Consider the following 17,440-nt stretch of genomic DNA (forward strand, 5'->3'; position numbering starts at 1 on the left):
TGTCTGCTGTCTGTCTGCTGCCTGCCATCTGCTGCCTGCTGTCTGTCTGCTGTCTGTCTGCTGCCTGCCACCTGCTGCCTGCTGCCTGCCACCTGCTGTCTGTCTGCTGTCTGCTGCCTGCCACCTGCTGTCTGTCTGCTGTCTGTCTGCTGCCTGCCACCTGCTGCCTGCCACCTGCTGTCTGTCTGCTGTCTGTCTGCTGCCTGTCACCTGCTGTCTGTCTGCTGTCTGCTGTCTGTCTGCTGCCTGCCACCTGCTGTCTGTCTGCTGTCTGCTGTCTGTCTGCTGCCTGCCACCTGCTGCCTGCTGCCTGCCACCTGCTGTCTGTCTGTCTGCTGTCTGTCTGCTGCCTGCCATCTGCTGTCTGCTGTCTGTCTGCTGCCTGCCACCTGCTGCCTGCTGCCTGCCACCTGCTGGCTGTCTTCTGTCTGCTGCCTGCCATCTGCTGTCTGCTGTCTGTCTGCTGCCTGCCACCTGCTGTCTGTCTGCTGCCTGCCACCTGCTGTCTGTCTGCTGTCTGTTGTCTGTCTGCTGCCTGCCACCTGCTGTCTGTCTGCTGCCTGCCACCTGCTGTCTGTCTGCTGCCTGCTGTCTGCTGTCTGTCTGCTGCCTGCCACCTGCTGTCTGTCTGCTGTCTGTCTGCTGTCTGCCACCTGTTGTCTGTCTGCTGCCTGCTGTCTGTTGTCTGTCTGCTGCCTGCCACCTGCTGCCTGCTGTCTGCTGCCTACTGTCTGTCTGCTGTCTGTCTGCTGCCTGCTGTCTGTCTGCTGCCTACTGCCTGCCACCTGCTGTCTGCTGCCTGCTGTCTGTTGTCTGTCTGCTGCCTGCCACCTGCTGTCTGTCTGCTGTCTGCCACCTGTTGTCTGTCTGCTGCCTGCTGTCTGTTGTCTGTCTGCTGCCTGCCACCTGCTGTCTGCTGCCTGCCACCTGCTGCCTGCTGTCTGTCTGCTGCCTGCTGTCTGTCTGCTGTCTGTTGTCTGTCTGCTGCCTGCCACCTGCTGCCTGCTGTCTGTCTGCTGTCTGTTGTCTGTCTGCTGCCTGCCACCTGCTGTCTGCTGCCTGCCTGCAGCTGGTTAACTGACAGGAAAAGGCCCAGGCTAAACCACAACGCCAAACCAGTGTGACGACATGACAACACAAAGCCTATCTTTTGTGCTAATCTAATGCTGCACTTAAATTGGAATTGTCAGTGGGTGAGACATTCTGTGTATTACAGTATATTTTGAAAGTATTTCAAAAGTGATAGATGATTTCATCCTTTAAATGTTATTTTGTTGGCAATTAACAGTCTTGAAATATCTACTAACTAACATTAGTTTTACAGTAATAATTTTTACTTTCATGCCAGCAATCATTTCAGAGTAGCTACAGCCCCCCCCCCCCCCCCCCCAAAATGATGAATATCTCGTTTTTGAATGAAACTCAAATGTAGCAGAAATTCTCTATTCTCTATCCAGATTGTGTTTAACTTACAGTAGCCTATTAGTACTTTACAATGTACTGCATCTTCAACAGCTACTGTAAAGACTGTTTCACTGGAATGATGTTACTAGGGAACAGTTTGAACTCGAGTTTATTTCCTGTCAGTTATTGTATTAGCAAACAATGCAACAGGAAGTAAGCATAGGACCGATTTAGAACGTTTCTGTTGTCAAGTTGAAACGGTCTATAGAGGGTATGCACACCCACTGGAACACGCCCCCTCAATCAGGAATGAGTGTCAAAATGAGTGTCAAGTTCCTCCCTGAGAAGCAGGTGTCAGTTATCTAGGCTGATTACTGCATTCAAGCTCAGTCTTGCTGTGACTCAGTGGGCGTGACCCTGCAGTGACTTCTGCCTCTGTGACATCACATGCATACCCTCTATTCACCTTATTCTTTGCAAACACATGGACGCTTCCGCATTACGTCATTTTGTAATAGTATTTCCGTTTTGACTTGCCAAAAACTCCGCAGGCAAGATGGCTGCGCACACGCCGCTCCTAAAGTGACAAAATTACTCCCCCATAAACTAACATATCTTGGCCAATACGTATGTAACATACAAAATAAAACAACCCGTAATATCTTAATTTTATGTAGAATGCAGAGGACATGTAACTGTTTAGTTAAACTTGCATTCCAGGAATATTGTGCTCTTAAGTTGACGTTAGTGGAGTGGACGTTAGGTTGCGCACCTATGTTTAGGTTGCGTAACCTATGTGCGATTCGAAATTACGCATCCGAGATAGAAACGTTATGAATATAGCCACGTTATAAACAACAAACTAACGCTGGTGATCCGTATGGAATCAGTGTTACTCGAAATGGTTAACGGTTATATCAATTTGGTCATTCAGTGGCATTTTACTGCCATATAACATAACTAACTAGTGGCTAATATTATTAGCCACTAGTGGCCTTCGCAACTAGCACTGAACCGGAAGAACAAATACGTTTGCGTTGAACGCGGAAGAGAGAAAAATTGAGGTGGTAAAGCAGGTGTAACCAAAAATGAGGGCCCTATGATATATCACATACTCATTGGCTTCGGAGCTTTCTGGACATTTCATACCTGGAACTATCTTCAGCAAGAATTAACAATGCAAAACCAAACACGATTGTAGTATGGACAGATTTAATTTCGAAGTTAAAAGATCTTCTGATTAGGTGATTATTTTTATTTGATGTCTGCCTGTTTCTGTTTTTATTTTTGTTTTAATTTATATGGCCAGTTGCGATAGCCGGATTGGTGGTAAGGGGTGGGGGGGTGGGGAGGGTATTGGGGGGGGTAGAGGGATAAGTGGGTTTATAAATATTCATAATTGTATGGTAGTCATAGGATACTGTATATATTGTATGAATGTATGCTTTGCCTACAAAATAAAAAATGAATGATAAAAAAAAAAGAAATGAGGGCCCTGACACTGGAACGCCTAAATGGAATGGAACCATCATGAATGTATTGGTTACTCCTGCTTTGCCACTTCAAAACAGTTGCTGTGAAATGGGTCTGCTGTGACGATCCTCCCACTGGTGGAGTGCACCTGGGCCCCGGTGTTTACTCAATCAGCCTTAACACCCACCAGGCTCCTGCAAGGCACAGAACCAGGAGAGCCCAGAGGTCTACTACGCTGAAGTAGATGGTTAGAGGGTATAGAATAGGCTCCACATTTTTCTTTTAACGTAATATTCTTGGTTGGTGTCTCAGAATTTCGTTTGTTTTTCTTACGATTGCAGATGCACCTTTCTGTGCAGCTGAGAGGAGTGTGGCGTGTTCCACGTTTAATCCCTCTGGTTCTCTAATGATCTGCAGGTCCACAGAGAGTCCTGCTCATTTCAGCTATTGTGTCGGCTCAGTCAACAAGTTAATTTGCTTCCATTTCACACTGCTGCTCAAACTCTCACCGCTTCCATCCACAGAGACCAAAGCACAGCGAGGGACAGAACAATTCAAAGAGATGAAACACTGCTCGGCATCGCTGTGTTGTTCAGGCCACAAGCAGTGGATCAGCTTATTGTACTGTATATGGGGGGTGTTTACTGGCCCTCACTTATGCATTAACCCATTGATACCTGATGCAGCATTTGCGTGTATAGCCCTCATTTGTGTGCGTATCCCTTTAAGACCGTGAACCGCGTTAACGACTTGCATGTGTGACAAACTGTGAGATTTGTCTACTTCACTGACGGTGAAAAAAATCCACAACGAGGAAGGTATGCTGGCGTGTGTGGTGTGGTGGCTGGGTGCCTGTCTCGGTGCTTTGGGGTGCGCGCACGTCATGTGAAAATCGGCTCACAGAATCGGCTATTTAGAGTGACCGGCGCAGATCACCGATCGAGGCCAATCACGTGAAAATCGGCCATTTCCGGTCACGTGCCGATCGATCGGTGCATCCCTAAATGCAACACAACATACTGTCAACTTGAAAGCAATGCAACAACATAACATACTGTCAACTTGAAAGCAATGCAACAACATAACATACTGTCAACTTGAAAGCAATGCAACACAACATAACATACTGTCAACTTGAAAGCAATGCAACAACACAACATACTGTCAACTTGAAAGCAATGCAACAACATAACATACTGTCAACTTGAAAGCAATGCAACACAACATAACATACTGTCAACTTGAAAGCAATGCAACACAACATAACATACTGTCAACTTGAAAGCAATGCAACAACATAACATACTGTCAACTTGAAAGCAATGCAACAACATAACATACTGTCAACTTGAAAGCAATGCAACAACATAACATACTGTCAACTTGAAAGCAATGCAACAACATAACATACTGTCAACTTGAAAGCAATGCAACAACATAACATACTGTCAACTTGAAAGCAATGCGCAACAACACAACATACTGTCAACTTGAAAGCAATGCAACAACACAACATACTGTCAACTTGAAAGCAATGCAACAACACAACATACTGTCAACTTGAAAGCAATGCAACAACACAACATACTGTCAACTTGAAAGCAATGCAACAACACAACATACTGTCAACTTGAAAGCAATGCAACAACATAACATACTGTCAACTTGAAAGCAATGCAACACAACATAACATACTGTCAACTTGAAAGCAATGCAACACAACATAACATACTGTCAACTTGAAAGCAATGCAACAACATAACATACTGTCAACTTGAAAGCAATGCAACAACATAACATACTGTCAACTTGAAAGCAATGCAACAACATAACATACTGTCAACTTGAAAGCAATGCAACAACATAACATACTGTCAACTTGAAAGCAATGCAACAACATAACATACTGTCAACTTGAAAGCAATGCAACATAACATACTGTCAACTTGAAAGCAATGCAACAACATAACATACTGTCAACTTGAAAGCAATGCAACACAACATAACATACTGTCAACTTGAAAGCAATGCAACACAACATAACATACTGTCAACTTGAAAGCAATGCAACATAACATACTGTCAACTTGAAAGCAATGCAACAACATAACATACTGTCAACTTGAAAGCAATGCAACAACATAACATACTGTCAACTTGAAAGCAATGCAACAACATAACATACTGTCAACTTGAAAGCAATGCAACAACATAACATACTGTCAACTTGAAAGCAATGCAACATAACATACTGTCAACTTGAAAGCAATGCAACAACATAACATACTGTCAACTTGAAAGCAATGCAACACAACATAACATACTGTCAACTTGAAAGCAATGCAACACAACATAACATACTGTCAACTTGAAAGCAATGCAACATAACATACTGTCAACTTGAAAGCAATGCAACAACATAACATACTGTCAACTTGAAAGCAATGCAACATAACATACTGTCAACTTGAAAGCAATGCAACAACATAACATACTGTCAACTTGAAAGCAATGCAACAACACAACATACTGTCAACTTGAAAGCAATGCAACAACATAACATACTGTCAACTTGAAAGCAATGCAACACAACATAACATACTGTCAACTTGAAAGCAATGCAACAACATAACATACTGTCAACTTGAAAGCAATGCAACACAACATAACATACTGTCAACTTGAAAGCAATGCAACAACACAACATACTGTCAACTTGAAAGCAATGCAACAGCATTCAACATAAGGTAATGTAAGGCAATATAACCCAACACAAAGCAACACAACAAAAGGCACCATGCACTCCCCAGCTCCCACGCAGAGAATAATGAAGCAGAGAGAACCCATCTGGCACCCAGTCTGCAAGTGTGTGTGTGTGTGTCTGTGTGTGTGTGTGTGTGTGTGTGTGTGTGTGTGTGTGTGTGTGTGTGTGTGTGTGTGTGTGTGTGTGTGTGTGTGTGTGTGTGTGTGTGTGTGTGTGTGTGTACCAGAGATTGTGTTGTCAAGTTTGTGGGAGCGAGGTCTCAGGAGAGTGTGAGTGACAGTGCAGGATGAAGGCATTATCGGCTTTTATCACTGTGACCCCCTTTATATTACTGCTGCCTTCACTGACCACCTCCATATTCACAAATAACCTTTTTCTCTACACACAGTGTGTGTCTACACACTATACACACACACACACACACAGTCTGCACATGTGCCGTGCACACATAATTGGTAGGCAGGCACACTTATTCACATGCACACGGACACACACGCGTGCATGCGCGCGCACAGCCACACACACCCGGACACAGACAATCTGCTTTTGTACCTCACTAGCCTTTCTGGCTCTATCTCTCTGCCTACCCATCTGCCTGCTCACCTGCTCTTTGAATGGATGGAAGTTCTATTCTGCCTGTCATTGTCAGCTTTACAATAAGGCAAGAATTTTATTTTGCGGGTATTTCGAGCCTTGCTTTATCGGGTTCAAGCCATTCACTTGTGCCTTGCGGAAGTTGCGGTACACACCAATGCCTTGGAATGGATGATTGTTGATGATGCCCTGTTTTTTGTACCGAGTTGCTCGGTTTGGAGTCGTGACATTTTAAGATCTATTATAAATCATGCCTTTGTGACATTAAAACACATGTGTAACCCTACAGGCTACAGACATATTTACAGTCTTAAGTGTTAACATTTACACAGGAATAAATAATTTACTTAAGTGCTGAGTAAATAATTGAGGAATGTGAATGCAGTATTTGCGCATCATGCATGTGCCTGTGTATGAACGTGTGTGCATATAGTGTAAATCAGTCTGTGTACATACATGCATTTGTTTACACTCTTTCGTGTGTGTGTGTGTGTGTGTGTGTGTGTGTGTGTGTGTGTGTGTGTGTGTGTGTGTGTGTGTGTGTGTGTGTGTGTTTTTTCATGCGTGCCTCGTATATACTGTAGATCTTGTGCAGTGGGGTAGGTTGAAGATTGCATGCTCTGAGTTCAGTCAGTGCTGCTTCTTGTCCCCACTGTATTTAACAGCAGTAAACCTGTTCCATATTTAATAGTCCGCCTGCTGCAGTTCAGACCCCCAGTGGAGGGACATCATCGCACACACACTCAAAACCCTACTGAAACACCTCCAGACCACGCCCCCAGGAACAGCTCCGGGCTGTGAAACTATTTTGCCATTGTGGCCAAGTTCGGTATTGCAAGTCACGTGACACCATGGGGCTCAGAAAGCCCGTTTCCCATACAATTCAATTCAATTCAACTTTATTAGCAGACTCAGGTCCATAGGGATACATACACGGGATTAACATACAAGAGATACAACAGGCAATAAAAATCATAAAAGAATGTACAAAAAGATACATAACTTAACGCACAGGCAGAACATACAGGCATTTTAGCCAGTGGACCCTTAAACTTGATGTATAATGTGAACAGCTCACTGAGGGGCTTGAAAGAGCTACAATGATACCGTTTGTTGACACATCCAGCCTTTTCATAAACTTAAACATTAGATTTCTTAGATACATTGTGCATACACAATACACATACAAATAAATTGCTGTAAAACTCGAGGGCAACTTTTTCTGGGTGTCACTCGCAAAGTCAAAAACGACTCTGAATGATCCAAGTTTAAATGATTGGGTCGATTTCTCTTTAGAAGCCACCAAGAGCTGTTTTCTAGAGCTCCCTCTCTCTCTATGGCGGCTCTGGCCACTAGACTCGTTGAGGTTGAGGTTTATGTGAATAAAATAGAGGATGATTAGTCTTCATATTGAGACACTGTCATTCAGACGGTTGAGGTTTATATGAATAGAATAGAGGATGATTATAGTCTTGATAATGAGGGCTGCTTAAAAATGACAATCTGACAACTGTAATTATCCACAGTGAAACCCATTACAACGGACAATAGACAATATCCATAGAAAACAGAAGACAGCCTGGCAGCTAAGCTTAAGCTTTGTCAGCTTAAACTGTTTGTCAATATTGAATTTATAAAGAGTTCAACAGTTCATCTATTAAGAACAGCAGTAACAATGACATACAAGGAGTATAATTCCTTACTGAAATGTTTGCCAGGAAAGAAATGGCACTTAAAAGATTTTTTTTTGTAATCTTCAGCCCCTTCTGTTGTGTGCAGTCATCCAACTCCAGACGCACACACCCTCATCCATGCCTGCATGCATGTGTGCGTGCCCACACAAACACACACACTCACACACACACGCACACACACACACACACACAAAAACATGCACGCACGAACATACACACACACACACATACATACACATGAACATACACACACACACACACACACATACATACACACACACGTGTGCGCGTTCACATACACACACACGCACACACACACACACACACACAAACATGCACGCACGCACGAACATACACACACACACACACACACGGACACATGCTGTCAGGGTGAAGGGAGGCTGTGAAAAATGCAGACAAGGGAGCTATGGCAGCTGTGCCCCCAGAGGCTTGCATCTGGTCCAATCTGGCAACCTGTTTTACACACACACACACACACACACACACACACACACACACACACACACACACACACACCTGCTGCTAGAGCCGACAGAGGTCTGATGGGCAGGCTGGGTTCTGGGTTTAGCAGCAGAGATTTTAGTGAAGCATGAGTATTAAAGGATTACTTTCTATTGTTACAATGTTACAATATACCGTTACAATGTTACAGTATATGGGAGTGAACCATGTTTCGCTTCCCTCCATCATGTTGCCTGTACCCAGATCTCCCTTTTACTCCTTTGCCAGCAGAAACTCTGTGACGCGTTTCACAAAGTGATCCTGGATCCTTCTACTCAAAATATTGTTTCCTATGGTATCATCTGTTTTCTGATTACAAATTCTGAGTCCACACTATCTGTTAATCCATCATTATTTAATTCATCAAGTTGATTTTGTTTGAATGATTTGAGGTATGTTAAACACGTTAAAACATGTTAAACATTTACATTTCAAAAGTCATAAAAGTGATTCACGTTTGTGAAGCTTATCCTGCTGAAAACAAAATGACCACTACCACCAACTTTTTTTTTTTAACCACAGACCTTATTTTATTTAAGTGAAATCCACATTCTAAAAGCCCATTCACTTGTTCCCTGAAGACACAACATGCTATTCCTGCAGTGCTTGATTACATTTGAGGGGAAATTACGTATTACGTTTGTGGTAGGCAACTGCTACGTATTACCTCTGTGGGAGAAACTTATTACGTTAGTGGGATTATCACATTAAAAGCTGCAGATTTGTATTACATTTGTGGTTTATTACGTTTGTGGGATGTAGTTACGTTGGCGGGTCTAACAGAGCTATTTAAAATTTAAATAACAGTCTAAAAATAGAATGTCAAACTTCCACGAGTTTCTAATCACCTCTGTTAAGCAGGGGCGGGGGGGCAAGACCCTGCTAATCACTGGCAGATAAAGAAGGAGCCTTCTGCCCTGGCTTCGACGCTGTTATCTGCTATATGTCTCTCCCTATCGGAATGCGATTAAAATGACTGACGGCAGCTATCTGCTTTCTCTCCGCAGGTCCGCATATTCCCTTACCTGATTGGTCGGGAGTCAGCCTTCGCAGATAATCTGAAATGGATGGCGTGCGCTAACAAAGGTGGGATCTCACAACACATGCAGAGAGACTGCTGTAACTTTGCTCTAGAATCTGTGTTTGGGAGGAGAAAGTTGCTGTCAGCAGGGGGCAGGTGAAGACATTTTGGAGCTTAGGATTTGTTGTTGGTGTTTTGGTGGTACAGTACTTTCTCTGACACATGGTCTGTGGCTTCAAAGTGATAGTGTTTGCGTGCGTGTGTGCGTGTGTGCGTGTGTGCTGTGTGTGTGTGTGTGTGTGTGTGTGTGTGTGTGTGTGTGTGTGTGTGTGCGTGTGCGTGTGTGTGTGTGTGTGTGTGTGCGTGCACATCTGTGTTTCTGTGATTATGAGTATCAGCATGTGTATGTAACAGCTGGTTCCAGTTGCACAGAGCAGATTAAGTCACATTAGATGTTACTCTCAGCCTAAAGTCTCTTTGTGATACAGCGCTCTGCAGGTGTTCTGTGTGTGGTCAGGGCTGTCTCAGTGCACAGAGCACTTGTGTGTGTGGTCAGGGCTGCCTCGGTGCACAGAGCACTTGTGTGTGTGGTCAGGGCTGTCTCAGTGCACAGAGCACTTGTGTGTGTGGTCAGGGCTGCCTCGGTGCACAGAGCACTTGTGTGTGTGGTCAGGGCTGCCTCGGTGCACAGAGCACTTGTGTGTGTGGTCAGGGCTGCCTCGGTGCACAGAGCACTTGTGTGTGTGGTCAGGGCTGTCTCAGTGCACAGAGCACTTGTGTGTGTGGTCAGGGCTGTCTCAGTGCACAGAGCACTTGTGTGTGTGTGGTCAGGGCTGTCTCAGTGCACAGAGCACTTGTGTGTGTGTGGTCAGGGCTGTCTCAGTGCACAGAGCACTTGTGTGTGTGTGGTCAGGGCTGTCTCAGTGTGTGTGTGGTCAGGGCTGTCTCAGTGTGTGTGTGGTCAGGGCTGTCTCAGGTTCTATATTTAGCTGGAGGCAGGTCAGGTGACACAGACGGCCCGGGTCCATTTCCTCAGGCTCTAAGATAAGACAGGCGAGCCGTGGGTCACACAGGGTGTGTGAATGTGCGTCTCTGTGTGCATATTTGTGTGCACAAGTGGTGTGTACGTGTGCATGTGCATGTATGTGTACGCACGTGTAGGTGTTTGTGTGTGTGTGTGTGTGTGTGTGTGTGTGTGTGTGCGTGCGTGTGCGTGCGTGTGTGCGTGTGTGTGTGTGTGCGTGCGTGCGTGTGTGTGTGGATAAGAGGACAAGGGCATCCATCATACCACTTGGGAGCGATATCAGAGTCTTATCCAGTCAGTTTGAGGTGTAATGATTTGGCCTGTGCGTGTGTGTCCATGTGTGTGTGCGTGTGTGTGCGTCCCTGCGTGTGTGTGTGTGTGTGTGTGCGTGCGTGTGTGCGCGCGCGTGTGTGTGTGTGTGTGTGTGTGCGTGCGTGCCTGTGTGCGCGTGTGTGTGCGTGTGTGTGCATGCGTGCCTGCGTGTGTGTGTGCTTGTTCGTGTGTGTGCGTGCGTCAGGCGATGATGCAGGCTGGAAGTGACACTCTGTAGCCAGCGTAATGCAGAACAGGCTCAGTGGTCTTTCTGCTCTCTGAGCACAACATCCATCACAACGGAAATCCACTTTGATTTCTTTACTGACAAATCCATTCTGGCATGAACAGTTTTGCAAGCTAAACAATGTCAGCTTCTGTGCCCTGTCGCTCAAGGCTTTTAGTCTCATTTTCCTAAAATGCTTATTGCAATCTCTCCCTGTGTAGCCTTTGAATGGAGCAAGGAGAATTGTAATGCCAAGACTCCTTTTGGCAAATTGATGAAATAAGGGAAATGCCGGTGATTAAAATAAAATAAAAACTCCTGGGGTCTCTGGGTAGTGCAGCAGTAAGATTCCCCGCCTACCAACACGAAGGTCGCAGGTTCACGACCCCGTGTTGCCTCCGGCTTGGTCGGGTCCGTCTGTACAGGCACAATAATTGGCAGGTGGGAAGTAACTAAGTACAGTATCAGTAGTGAAATCAGTGAGTGATGTCATCACTGATGTCACTCGAGCAATTGTGATGTCATCAGTGATGTCAGTCAAACAATTTGACGCTTCATAGACGCAGCATACACATAGTCGGAGCTGAAGGAATGGCTGCTCGAGCAGAGCACGATGATGACTGGCTGCTCCATGATGCCGCCTACAGAGGAGACCTGGACAAACTGAGGACCCTGCTACAGGAAGAGAGCTTTAGAAGGCAGATCCATGAGAGGAGGTGCCTGTTTGACTACAATGTTTGTCACACTAACCGGGCCTATTGCCTGATCAACCAGACAGCCCAGTTAAACGGCCGCACGCCTCTCTACTGGGCCGTGGTCCGCGGTCACCTGGACTGCGTCCGGATCCTCCTGGAAGCCGGGGCCGACCCCAACAGAAGGAGCCCATTCGCACTCACCGTGCTCTACTGTGCTGCCCACGCGGGAAGGTTGGACATACTGCAGGAGCTCATCAGGTTCCATGCTGCTGTTGTCGACAATCGCCTCGATTGGTCTCCTCTCTACACCAGCGCTGAACACAACCACCTGGACTGCTTCCGCCTCCTGCTCCAGGCCGCTTGCGTTCTGACCCGTGACGTGGCTTCTCGCCTGCTGAATAGGGCGCTGAGGTTCAGGTGTCGCGCGCCCTTCGTTCAACTGCTCCTGGACCACGGCGCCGACCCGGCCCTGGTGACCTGGAAGCAGGCACAGCTGGAGGTGAGGGCAGATCCCGAGGCGCTCAGGGTCTTTCTGGAGGCTAAGAGATGTCCTCGCAGTCTGGCCCACGTGTGTCGGATCCGGATCCGCCAAGCGCTGGGCACACATCGCCTGAACCAAGTCCACTCCCTACCACTAACACAAGTGATGAAGAACTTTGTGCTCCACCAGAACTGACTTGAAGGACTGTCCGTTTATATATTTATATATATATATATATATATATATATATATATATATATAATATATATATATATATATTATATATATATATATATATGTATATATATATATTATATCAGGGAGGAGATACAGGGTCCCAAGAGCACGCACAAATCGCTTGAGGGACAGTTTCTTCTCACAGGCCACGAGACTCCTTAACATATACAAATAGTGTAGTAGCCGTACTGTACCGCACTGTAGATGCTACCAATATGTATGACTAATGTTCAATGGTATGTTTAATTAGGTATACACTATTTGCACCTAACAGAATGTTATTATGTTTAATTATGTTTAAAGTATGTTCATGCCATTTGCAATATGGGCAGTGAATACGCCACTGTCTGTGGCGTGTCTTACTGCTTTATTGCTTGTTGCCTCTTGTTTTTTATTTATATATCTTTTATTTTTTGCACTATGTTGTGACGGAGCCTACAGCACAAGAATTTCACACGTGATACTTGTACTACGGAGTGACAATAAAAATCTTGAATCTTGAATCTTGAATCTTGAATCTATTTTACCGGTAATTTCCTAGATTTAACGCGTGAAAATTCTAGTTATCTTAATATGACGTGGGGTTCAGTCAGCTTTGCTACAGAAACAGCCCGTAGAAATACTTGTTACTTTTATACTTGATTACATTTCAGAGCCTGTACTTTTTTACTTTTACTTGAGCAAACAAGTGGAAACTACTTCTACTTTGACCAGAGTCTTTCTTTACACAAGTAACTGTACTTCTAAGTAAAAAATGTGTGTACTTTTCTCATCTCTGGAAGCCGGATTAAGGGTGTGTGTGCGTGTGTGTGTGTGTGTGTGTGTGTGTGTGTGTGTGTGTGTGTGTGTGTGTGTGTGTTATTGGGTGTGTGTTGTCATTTCACTGTCTGGTGTAATAGCTGGATGCGAGTGGCTCTGAAGCCAAGACAAAAGGAGGACAAGTTTAGATTCGAGCACATTCTTGTTGCTATAGAGAGGCAAAGTGAACGTCACTTCCTGCTTCAGCACTTTACCAGAGATTTTCTTCCGCAATTTATTTTCCCATAGACATTTCGTAAAAATAACTTATAAAAATAGTTTTACTTGGTCAAACCAAACGGTTCAGCTATATTTAGAATCGGGAGAGACCATAGGCATAGAACATTTCACTCTGACCAAAACTTAAAACAACATTGAAAAAAGATTTTTTTCTTTAAACCCGCATTTGTTTACGTTTTGGTCTGAGTGAAATGTTATGCGATTATCTCCTGTTTCTAAATATATCTGTAGCGTTTGGTTCGAACAAGTAAAACTATTTTTATAAGCATTTTACGAAATGTCTATGGGAAAATAAATGGCGGATGAAAATCTCTGGTACAGTGCTGAAGCAGGAAGTGACGTTCACTTTGGCTCTCTAGTGAACACAACGGGGTAATCTGCTTTTAACGTGCCCTGCATTACTGAATGCAATGCAAACATGACACCTGCAGATGGGGGACTTTGATCTTTGCCCCTTCAGTTCAGTTTGACCTTCAGTTTCAGAAGTGCTTTTCACCATACTCACAGATTTGGGGGGTACGGTGGTGCAGTCGGTAGCGCTGTCGCCTCACAGCTAGAAGGTCCTGAGTTCGATTCTCGCCTGGGTGCTGGAGTTGTGACCCCCCCCATATCTTCAGTGCCTACTGCCCACGTGGGTTATCTCGTCGAAAGGGCCTTTCTGTGTGGAGTTTGCATGTTCTCCCCGTACCCCCCAGGGGGTTCCTCCGTACATAACCCCCCACTAAAAACATGCAGAAGATCGTCATCCAACCAGTGACGACAACATCTGAAGTTGGTCCAATGATGGTCCAATGATGGTCCCCGGGCGCTGGAAAGAAATAGCGACCACTGCTCATGGCCTGCCCCCTGGAGGAAAGGACAAGCCTGGATGGGGCAAATGCAGAGGACATATTTCACCGGCCACCGTCAGCATGAGTGTGTGTTGTGGCCGCATGCATGTGTTGTAGTGTCCGTGTGACAATAAAGACGGGCTGCCGTCTGAAATCGTGTTTTATCGTGATTTAGGATCAGATTATCGGTGATCGATCGTATCCTAAGGTTAACCGGGGGGCTATTTGTTGCTGGCCGTAAATCAGTGTGTTGTGTCTAGACTCATCTGGCTCTGTCCCTCTACTGTACCTCTCTCTCCCTGTGGAGTAAAGGTCGTTGCCGGGGACGATGACCCCAAAATCTATTTCCTCTGGCTATGATTTTCTCCTTGACTGCTTTACAGTGATGAAGGCAGTTTGCTGTCTTTACGGATGGGTGGAAATGTGGGTGGTAACTCGTTTCTCTGTGATCCTTCCTCTCCCTCTCTCTCTCTCCCTCCACTCTCTCACTCTGTCTGTCTGTCTGTCTGTCTGTCTGTCTGTCTGTCTCTCGTCCTTATTCGCTCTCTTCGTCTGCGCCTCCCTGTCTCCCGCTGAGATAACAGTATATTCTCTCTCGCGCATAAGACATTAGCATCATAATGGCGGTATAAGCATCACAGGAAATGGCATCACATTTGGTTTAAATGGGAGACTTTTTCCATTACATTTACATAACACTTACCCATTCAGGCCGACTTGCTCTCACTTGTACATCACTGCGGGAAATTCTTCAGCTATTCTACTCGTACTACATATCCAGGTTACCATCTGCTTCATCAAGCCCATGCCGGCTGCCTGCACTACTGCAAGCTTATTGTATTCCAGATGTAACTTCTCTGCTTTGGTGCCAGCCAGGGTGAGGAGTCAAATGAGTACTGGAAAAAACAGATCTGCTAGTTTGATGATGGCCCTGCTGATATCGGGATGTGACTGTGCTACACTGTCAATCTGTTTCAGAGATATGGAGATTGCATAATCCTGCAACACAGACACACACGCTCGTGCGCGCACACAAGCACACACAGTTCCTGTTTGGGCTCAGTCGGTGTCATGAGTAGGGAGATGGAAATTGTTGAAGCCCCCCCTGTCGGCAAGGATCTGCTGAAGTGTCCTTGAGCGAGTCACTGAGTCCGCTTCCAGCTCTGAGGACGCTGTTCAGTAGCTGACTTTGACCTCTGACCTCCCTACTACTCACTGGAATTAATAAAGTATTGCATTTTTTTTAAATTAGGTGATTGCCCTAATTACCTATGTCATCAGTGATGTCATCAATGATGTCATACCATCACTGAGGATGTCGGTGAGATGCCTAGTCAAATAAAATGTCAACAAAGTTAAATGGAATGTATTTCAATCATAATGTATGTATTATGATTATATGTTATGACTCAAATACCACCTGAAAAGTACCTTTAATATTTTATGATGTTTATTATTGATAAAATATTTTTAAAAAGTGTAATCTCAGACATGTGGTAAGAAAAAAATCGAAATTTTCATATAATTTCATTGAAATAAATTCAACATAAATCTACTCTAATTTATCATTTCTGCTCTCCTCTCTCTCTCTCTCTCTCTCACCCCAGGCTACTTCACTCAGATCTCCACGTTAGCAGACGTGCAGGAGAATGTGATGGAGTACCTGCATGTGCTGAGTCGTCCCAAGGTGATCGACCAGGAGCACGACACGGTGTGGACCGAGGCCTACATCGATAGCACCGTGAGTGGACATCGCTCCCCCATCTCTCACATGGTACTGGACTCTAGTTCCCTCATCGGTCCTTAACTGTTTGTGTATGGATTCAGATGGGTATTTGTTTTTTATTAAGGGGGCACTTTGCTGATTTCCAGCTTTGTATCATTACAAAATCAGTATTATGCCAATGAACAATGTTCAAATTCCTTAACCAAAGGACATCATTATGATGTCGCAAAACTTCTTAGACCAAATGACATCATTCGGCCGGTCTTGGTCTCAAGACCACATTTTGATGGTTTCTCCTCTTGGACTCACCCTCCCTCGGTCTTGGTCGTGCCTCGTCCTCGGACAAGCCGGACTCGGGATTTTATTTCAAGACCGGTCGAGACCACAACTGCAGTGACATAATTCGGATTTAGTTATTTTTATTTAATTTTTTTTACTGTGATTGGGTGTAAAAAAATATCCCCTTCAATTGCATCCAATAACTTTGCAGTTTGAAAGTTTTACCGCTGAAACCGCTCTCCTCACGCGCCAAGGAAGACAACACAAGGAGACAATAAGGCATGGGAGAGCAGAGCAGTGGCTGCAGAGATGTGGACCAGGAAGCTCTCGGGCAAGACAAGATGGAGGGAAGTTGAACATTGTTCATTTGCATAATGCTACTGTGACGGGGTCGGGTCTCAAAATAGAATCAGACTCGCGTCTAGACGACCGAAACCGGCTACAACAACAACAACAGAACTGACTGAGCAACAGGTTATCACACAGGACGTCAATAAAGTCACACCCATACAGTACGTGAAAACTAATGAAAGAGTCTCTAGAGAACAGGAGTGACAGACAATAGGCTACGTGGCTTCCTTCCAAAGTCTGGCAGAGAGGGGCTGCGTACCTGAAGTGCCACGTCATATAAACTATCTCTAAGCCACTCCCACTTCCTGTCTAACCCGGTGCCCCAGTCATAAATCACATGACAACTAACCAGGGGGTATCTGACAATCAATCACACCTGTGACACTACTGATTTTGTAATGATACAAATATGGTTAAAACTCAGCAAAGTGGCCCTTTAAGAGAATGTAATCCATTTGCTATTGCTCCCAAACAAACGTATATTACTGTATTATATATATATATATATATATATATATATATATATATATATATATATATGATAATACTCTTTCTTCCAGCTCCAGATCAAACATGTGCATTTGCATTTTTCAAACAGATGAATTTCACCAAATGATGGTATTGGTGACAAACAACAAACAGAGGGCGAACAATGTGTTGTTTTGTGTTTGTATGTCTCAGAGTGCGAGTGTGTGTGTGTGTGTGTGTGTGTGTGTGTGTGTGTGTGTGTGTGTGTGTGTGCGTGCGTGCGCGTGCGTGCGTGTGTGTG

At 44.8% G+C, this 17,440-nt stretch overlaps 1 pseudogene across 1 annotated transcript in view; it reads left to right on the top strand.

Moving 5' to 3' along the window:
• Window positions 1-17,440, top strand: part of LOC310780760 (voltage-dependent calcium channel subunit alpha-2/delta-3-like) — a 140,394-nt pseudogene that overhangs the window by 62,270 nt on the left and 60,684 nt on the right. Inside the window, exons 8-9 of the transcript in view lie at window positions 9,459-9,537; window positions 15,923-16,056. The product of the transcript in view is annotated as a voltage-dependent calcium channel subunit alpha-2/delta-3-like (transcript). The remainder of the gene's footprint in view (window positions 1-9,458; window positions 9,538-15,922; window positions 16,057-17,440) is intronic.

This window comes from Poromitra crassiceps (genome assembly GCF_964638095.1).
Source record: "Poromitra crassiceps genome assembly, chromosome: 8".
Lineage (NCBI taxonomy): Eukaryota > Metazoa > Chordata > Actinopteri > Beryciformes > Melamphaidae > Poromitra > Poromitra crassiceps.